The sequence below is a fragment of the Curcuma longa genome, chromosome 13 (genome assembly GCF_044706935.1).
Source record: "Curcuma longa cultivar G26 ecotype Majalengka, Jawa Barat chromosome 13, ITB_CL_G26_1.1, whole genome shotgun sequence".
NCBI lineage: Eukaryota > Viridiplantae > Streptophyta > Magnoliopsida > Zingiberales > Zingiberaceae > Curcuma > Curcuma longa.
The window spans coordinates 3,557,245-3,566,309 of record NC_133873.1 but is presented as its reverse complement, the minus strand read 5'-3'; the positions used below and the strand labels follow the sequence as shown (position 1 = coordinate 3,566,309).

At 37.1% G+C, this 9,065-nt stretch overlaps 1 pseudogene; it reads right to left on the bottom strand.

Moving 5' to 3' along the window:
* Positions 1 to 327: 327 nt before the first annotated feature.
* LOC141844153 (acid phosphatase 1-like) lies at positions 328 to 8,724 on the bottom strand (annotated as a pseudogene).
* Between the last annotated feature and the right edge of the window lie 341 nt (positions 8,725 to 9,065).

The following is a 9,065-nucleotide window of genomic DNA, read 5'->3' as shown; positions in this document are numbered from 1 at the left end:
GGAAAACACTCACCACCGGAGGAGAGAGAGAGGACTGCGAGAGTAATTGTAGGTATGGAAGGAAAGGGAAAGAAAAGAGGAAAGCCGGCCAAGGAGGAGCGCAAGGACCGGAGGTCGGCCACCGGCATGAGCGGCGAGCCGAAGAAGGGCGGCCACGGAGGCAAGTTCACCTGGGCAGGCGGCCAACGACGTTGGACGGAGAACTCCCCGGCGGTGGACTCCCAGGATCCCATCTTCCAAGTTGATGATGAAGAAGAGGAAGAGAGTAGCAGCCTTTGAAGATGTCTCTGAAAGGATTTCTATTACTATTGGGTGTACAAATTAACCTTGATAATAAGAAATCGGCATTAGCAAGTAAAAACACTAATACACAGTTGCAGTATTTGTAATCTCTTCTGCCTAGATAATTTTACATAGTTGCCGGTATCAGGTAAGCCATCACATTCTATTGTATAATTTGGTGTCGACGGCAAGGAATACAATAGAGGTACGTACACAAGGGGAGGGAAAATAGGAGTGCCAAAAGAATGGTTGCCTTGCGGCTTGTATTAGATCATTCAACGCAGTACATCGGATTAGGGAGTTTGAAGGAGCGTTTTGCCATCGGCGACCCCAACAGATCACTCCACTGATCACCCGAGCTGCCATGAATCCTGAATCCTTGCGCTTCCAACTCTGCTCGCCTTTCTGACTTATAGATCACTGCAGGCTTTCCGATGTCGGCGGTTTGCCTGCCATCGTTTCACCAAATATAAGCCCAAGAAACTCTAACATGACAAATATGATATACATTGTGATAAAGAAGAACAATTAGTTTACATGATGAAATGAAATTGACTGCTTGATGATGGCTGCTTATGATGGCAATTCAGAAATGAAATTACACTTAGGTTTCAGAAACTTGTATGGCTTCCTAACTGAAGAAAGACATAGTAGCTACAGTAGCCACAATTAAGGGAGTAAAATCAAACAAATGGTGGCAGATTTAGGGTCCTTTGCTGGAGGGAAATCATGATCAACAGAAATAATGAACATGTGTTGATTCAAGAAAGCATATTGTTGACTGGAACATTTGGGGCTAGCATTCAGTAGAACGCATATAGCACAAGATAGAAAGAAACGAGGCTAACATATGTTTTGGCTTGTCAGTTCACCAAATTTTGAAATCTAAATACTAAAATTTATACTTCCATTAACTATGAATAATGGAAATCCAGATGAGTCTTTGAATGCTTTACAAAAATTTGTGAGTGAAATTTGATGTTTAATAAACTTATGCTCAAAGCCCTATTTTCCCAAAGACATTCCTAAAGTCACATCGAAAAATTTCAACAAAGTAACTTTTGAACAGTACACAAATAGGTACAAGAATTATAGAAAAATAAAGTAATAACTGTATCTTACACTAATATATAAAAAAATACATGGTGTACAAATAATCATATTATTAAACAGAAAGACATGGATAAATAAAATAGATCTTTCATAAATATTATGATGCATTTCTTAAATTATAAAACTTTGAGAAAAAACTTATATTTGTATGGTAAAATTATTTTTTAATACAATATATAATCCTACATTAGTTTAAAGTTTATTTTTATAATTAGAAAAAAATGCAAAAACATAAAACCTATATACATGATAATTTAAAAATATACAGGCTTTAATATTAAACATGTTATAATTATTTTAAAATTGTAAAAATTGTTTACTTATCAAACACCAAGTAAAATGCAATGGGCAAGTTTCAAGAGTAATTTATCATACACTGCGTTGCTTTGGAGTAATGCACTTCCAATCAAGATGATTATGCTTAATGCATTTTTCAATCCCAAACAATTCTAAACTCACCCTTAGATTTATTTTTCATAAGTTTAATTTTGAAAGAGAACAATATTAGATCATGGTGCTATGCAGAGAGCATAAGCACCAGAATTTCAAGAGAAGTAAAATGTACCATTCAACAATGTCATAGGAAGTATATGTACCTTAAAATAAGCCGTTCCCATAAATGGTAACCAGCAAACAATAGATTCTTTTCGGTTGCATCTCTTTGGAACTCACTTCGACCAGTTAGAAGAACTATCTGAAATCCAAGCCCAAGGAGCTCTTCATATAACCTTAGACTTTTTGGTAAAGCTGGAGCCTTAGCCAAGTCCACCCATTCATCAAATGAAGTCTCATTGAAAACTTCAGATCTATGAAATGATGACAAAAATAAGTTATCCAAATCAAATCAAAGAAAAGATGTAGAGTTTTTACAACTTACAATGTAACCAAACTCGTTGGACAAAGATATGAATCATACGTGTTCCAAATCTAACTTGAAATAAATACAATCCAATTATAACAGTGCAGTGTTAGTTGTGGCAGAGTTTGCTAATGTCAACATGTTTATAACAGTGAAGTATACATGTGGTCAAATGATATGTACATTTCCACAATGAAGGTTAGATATTGAAATGATTAGTTCTATTTCCACCTCAACTGGAACAGCAGAGAAGTATTTTAATCATCATTGAAAACAGTAAAAGAAATTGTTCAAAAAAATAAACTACATTAGGTGAAATTCATTATAATATGAAATATGTCTACTCCTTTATGTAATACTTTCTTGCAAGAACATAATCTTAGCCACAATTCTTCCTGACTTGGCAAATGATAGAATATAGTCTGATGCCACAATTCTTCTTGGCTTGGCAAACGAATTGATACTCCCAAAACAATCATGCTTGATCTCTCCATGTGTATAACACAGCCAGCCAATAAGATATGAGTTACAAATAACTGGAATTTATTAGGTAGGGCACCTCTGATCTCCCTTAAAAGAGCTATATATATGCAATGGGACAAACACATTTAATCATGAATCTACATTTTATATAACTATCTTTTCTTAAGCCTTCTCTCAGAAAGACATTTTTGACTGTTCTTCCCTAGACCAATCAACCTTTCTTCAGAATGGACAACTTCATGAGTTGTATAAAACTACTCTTCCTACAGTATATTCAGCAATAGATGACAAATTTAAAGGAACCCGTGAAACAACTCCATGCGATAATTTTATATATTCGCATACATCACAACTAAGGCATGATGTGAATAGAGTTATCCAGTAATCTCAAGGACTGATGGATGATTGACACATTTATGCTACAGAAGTCGATTACTGTGAACAAGAACCAATCCAAATGCTTCAATTGATCAGTAGAAAATTGGCACATGCCCAATCAACCTGGTCGGCACAGAAAGACCATCACAGAAACAGGTTAAATCTGCATAAGTCTCTTTGAAGTCTATAAAAGGGGGAATCTATCATGATCACAAGAGGTAGGGCCTCTCACAGATTCAGCAATGAAGGATCACTAAGGTTTTGATTATGTGAGGAAATGAGCTTGGGGCCTCTCCATTACAAATGAAGAAATTATATAATTCCAAGACCACAAGTTCAACAATCTCATCCAATTCAATGGTGATGACTAAAAGTCATCGGAAACAATAGATACACAATTAAAGTTAATAGTTGCAATAACAGGAAGAATTGCCAAAGGCAAGTATGGGAGTAATAGATAATCAAGAAATTATGTAATTGATGAGAAATGGGTTACTAGAGCAGCCAAGGTAGAGGGAGAAGAGTGTCTTGAGGATTAGGGAAGAGAGAAGTAAGGAGGCCAGAATTAGAACCTTTCACTTTGAAAATCCAAGAAGAACTTGTCCCCACAAACTTTGGTATCTACAATAGGAGCATCCACCTGTCAAAACAGGTCCATGCTTTTAACTCCCAATGTCTCTACATAGAACTTTATATGCTCATGTGTACAGATTTCCCAGCAATCCTATGAGGGATAGCACATACACGGTTTACCTAGTTGCCACTAGAAGAAATTGCATGTTTCAAGGAACTCATTCAAGGATTTGAAATTTACTTGGGAGGATGTGGCAAATAACCCAAAGCGTGGATAGTTTGTTAATGTTGAAACAAGGGACTGACAAATCACTTTCAAAACTTTTAACGAGATTTATCGAAATAACTGGGTAGGTGGATGATTCTCATTCAGTCATCTTGATGACCACCTTTATGTTTGTCAAAAAGACAAAAAATGTCCTGATTCTCACACTTCTATAAAACAATCCTCAAAAAATTATGTGAAAATTTTAGAGGCAAAGCATATGTCACTACATAGGTGATATATGGGCAAAAGTGGCGTAATCTAAGTTGAAAAGGCTCTAACCTGAGAAGAGGCCAAGGAAACTTAACATGCATCCATCTGTAATGAGGAGGTCTAAGGGGATACCTTTGAAGGTACTTCTAGAAATTAAGGATTGAATTCTGTAGTTGCTTGAGCCATAACCAATTAGGCCTGCATTCCACAAGAGAAACAGGATACACACAACTACTTTCATTTAAAGATTCAAATTGAGGAATTAGGAAAAGCCATACAAGGAAGCTTGTGGGTCTAAAGAAGTAAAGATGAACCAAATGAGAAGGAACACACTTGAAATCCAGTGCAGAAACACATTAACTTGATGATCATTGACATACCTACATCTGGTGAAGCGAAGGAATGAATCAAAATCACATGCCTAAAGTAAGTCCACATGTTTCACCAAAAGATGTGGAACCTAAGTATAGCTGTGATTTGGTGTTCACTAAGAAAGATGCATGAGAAATTGGCACGGATCATCTAGAAGCCTTTGTGATTGAAGATCAAACTGTGAACTATCAAGCAAGGAGGATGTTGATGATATAAGCAGCTCAGCCAACGTGTTATATTATAATACGTTCCTGAAAATCGGTTTTATTTTTCAAATTAAAACTCATAACTTTATAAGTGTCTTTTTAAAATTCAAAAGATGTGTGTAGCTCCTTTCTTTGTCATCCAAATTTGGTCATACAAAAAAAACATTCAAAAGGCTCAACATCTCATACCCAGTTGTACTGTCTACCACTTGGTCAAGCCGGAGCAATAGTAAACAGTCAGTTAAGCAAGCCTCATTAAGGTCCCTAAAATCTAGAAGCATCCACCAGTTTCCATTTACTTTTTACCTATCACCATATTTGCTACACTGGAAATTCAATTTCTCTAACAAAATTAACACCAAGTAGCTTACTTCTTCATCTACTACTTTTCTTTCCTTAGCAAACTCACAAACCCTCTATTCAACTAGTTGAACACCTCATCAAATTTAATCAGTGTCCTGCAATTTCCTTACATATTGGAGCATATCTTCTATAGACCAAAAAAATTGTCTCAACACCTTACAAAGTTGCAATATTCTTCATGCCTCTATTCTTTGTTTCTTCTCCCGCTCGAGTCAAAGGCTCCACAAATTCAGCATAGAGGCTAAATTCAGATTGTTGAACTATGGCCACAAAACTCCAAGTCAGCTTATCTAACTTCTCATCATCGGATTCTCTCTTTTTTCCACCAACTCCTTGATTTGATACATTGAATCATTGCAGATTGAGTAGGTGATTTAGATCTAACATTCGATGCATCAGATTGAGGTGTTGGTGGAAGAAACAACTTCTCAGCCTTATAGATCAAACCCAACCCCCACACCCTTCGAAGTTGAAATTTTCATCACCAAATGATAGATCTAAATAACAACTCTCAACTTGCTTAAGGTTGGCCTTTCAAAGATCACATTATATGACGAGGGCAGATCAACTACAAAAAACCTGGCCTATAGAATAAGGATTTGTTTTCCTCCCCACAATCACAATCAAGACTATTATTCCTAGTGTCACTATACCATTTTCACTGAAACCTATCAAAGTGGTGTTTTCCTCTTCCAAGTCACTTTGGCAATAACCCACTTTCATAAATGCTTCATACTACAACACATTAGTTGAACTACCTTTGTCCACCAACACCTAATTAGGTAGTTAGTAATTTTAATTCGAACAACCAGTGATCCTGATGATCTATATTGATCCCTTATGATCGTCCTTAGGAGACACTAGATCTCCGTTGTACTCAGAGTCTACATAAAAGGCAAAACAAGAGAGATTCCTGCTAGTGTGGACTTTGACTCTAAGCTGCTCCCTCCTCCTGTTGTTGGACTACCGATTGTCAAATTTATATGCTTTTGAAACTTCTGAGCCACTTCATTTCCCTCTGACTTGTCTTTCAGACCCACAAATTTAAGCAAATGCCCTTACCTGATCAATTTTTTATTCTAAATTCTAAAATGAATACACACATTTGTGTCATGCCCAGATTCCCTGTAATACAATAGTACTTTAACCTATCTTTTTTATGAAATTCAGACTGAATTGGTAGACAGTTGGATAACAACAGATTTTTTTGTTTGTTTTTTGGCATCCATGAGTAACTCAAAGTGTAGAACAATCAATGATATTTCCTTAGACCTTCTCACCACCAGTGTATATCCTTCAAATTTCCACAGGTACTTCACCTCCCGTATGAATTTTGTTAGTTCCTCAACGTTTTGAAGCTTCATATCCGACGCCTTTGTTTGCATCACATTGTCAGCAGTTGCATGCCCACTTGACTTTTCTAGCATTTTAGTTTTACCTTCAAGTGATTTCTTAATATATTGTGTGAGAACCGAGATGATGCTAGCGCAAACTTGAATGCAGTTACCAAAACAACTGGATTTGAGTTGTCCACTTTCCTGACCACCTTAATGAATCTCCACAGGAATTTTGAAATTGGTCTATGCCCCCCTATAATGTCATCAAACTATTAATTCTTCTTGCAATTTAGTAGTTCCCAGAAAAATAAGCTTCAAAACTTCTAATCAAACTCTCTAAAATTGGAGATCTGAACCAAGGGGAGTTGCGTAAACCATCAGTGTATTACTCCCTGTAGTAATATTGGGAAAACATGGCACATAATAACCTTTGAGATCCAATACAAGGATATTAGATAGCTAAATACATCGACATAGTTTGTAGGTCTGTAGTCATATTGGCATCTATATTCAACACTAGGAAGTCTTTGGAACTAGCTCCTCCTGTATCTTTTTTAAGCGAATGGCATCCTAACCTCTTAGTATTTCACCTACAATTGCCCCACCTCATCTTTCTTATATTGAGAATCATTTTCTAACCAGCTAGGCTATGTTTGACACACTTTTTTCCCTTTTTCCCTTTCCTTTAATACTCAAGGCCTTCCTATTCTTAATCTGACTCGTACCTCCTCCTCCACAAACCCAGTTGGTTGTTAACTATGCATCTTCTTAATAAGTAAATTTTGTGAAATGTAAACTGAACTCCTCCCTCTATGCCTATCACCTCTCTCACAAACAGCTCGACTGTCATAGTGAAATCACAATAAATAGTGAACTCTGGTAGCTTTTTAATCTTATCCTGGACTTTGAAAATGGGTGATGTGCTAGAGGAGGTTAAGGTGATAGGAATTCAACTGGGACTCACCCAAACTTTCTCTCTACGGAGGGAAGGAGGGTGGAGTTTAGTTAAACAGATTCAATTTAGCTGAGCTGCAAGCAACTCATTCTAGGTGACTAAGTTTCATGGCTTTATGGTTGATCTCTTGTGGGATGAGGTGAGTTGGATTGTCGCATGGTCAAAGTGGCCTTCAAGGAGGTTGATGAATTAGTCTTGGTTCCAGGATCTACTGTTGGAGGATTACATTGTGTCAAATTGAGCTTTAAGGAAGTTGGTGGGTTAAGGTGGAAACAATATTGACAAACAAACTGAGGTAATGTTAGAAATGTCTGAAGTGGAAAAAGTTTTGACGTACGCTTAGTTGAATAATGTAGTTGTTCTTCTTTCATAGGTGAGTAATGAAGTTGTTCTAATAAAATGATTCCATAGTCTCGAGCTATGGGCATTTAAAATTGACATGAAATTTAACTTTATCTTTTCAACTACAAAATTCAAATTTGACACTCAAATCTAGGACGGATAGCAAGTTATAAAGCAAATATCTGCAGCCCACGAGTCTGGTATAGTGACTTAGGGTATAAGCTGCCTTAATATTAGTTGAGTAGTCAACTTTTGTCAAGCAATTGGACACCATATAGACTTAAGGAAATGTACATCGATGCCAATATTCAACCACTAGTCATTTGAGGTAAGGTGCATCAGAGAAATTGACGTGTTTAATAGAATGCCACATCACATCGAATATTGAGATATGCTTTTGAGCGAGTATAATGTTCGCAAGCATTTCGATGGATCATTAACTCAGAAACATTCTTATACTATCCGTTATAAAAATCTTAGAAAAGTCGATTTTTTTAGTACATACTTGTCTCAGAAGAAGATAATAGTTCCAGTTCCATAAAGAAAATCATCGAGTAGAACGCACGAAAAAGATTACCCGTATCCATGGACCACATAATACGGAAGATTGGAAAGCAGCGTCTCGTCGATGTCAAAGATCCATATGTCTTTCCCATCGCCCTCAATCTGAACAGTCATGGCGAAGGACAGCGAGTCAGCGCCGACAACGTCGGAATCCGACGAGTACCGATCCCCGTTCACGTACTCCTCCACGAACCCGAGGCAGTTTTCAGGGATGATCCTCCAATACCCTGCGTTATTAGTTTCCACAGAGAGCCTCCAGCTATCGCAGAAGATGTCATCGGCGGCTGCTCCGACGCCAGCGGACCCGCTGAAAACGCGGTCGTCGGGGACCATCCGGAGGAGGGAGTGGTAGGTGTTGGCGGAGGCGGAGGCGTAAAGAGCAAGATGAGGAGGAGAGGAAGGGATCGGAGGGGCGCCATTTAATTGGAACCCTAACCAGGAAAAAAGCTTCAACGGCACGAACGACCGGTCTCGCGGGGCTTCTATATCTTAAATAGGAAAAAATATGATTTGTGGCACTATCGTAATTAAGGATTAAAATTTGATACATGTCCTTTTTAGATATGAGTCATAATAATAAATAAATATAATATAATATGGAAAAAATATTAAATAATTGGAACATGACATCTATATGAGTTTAAACATTTACCTAAATTTAAAAAATAAGATTATTTTCGAAATTAAGGTTGTGCTATGAATAGCGTTCGTAGTTTAATTTGACACTAGTATTTTATGCTCAGAAAAGTCATCAAGGTGA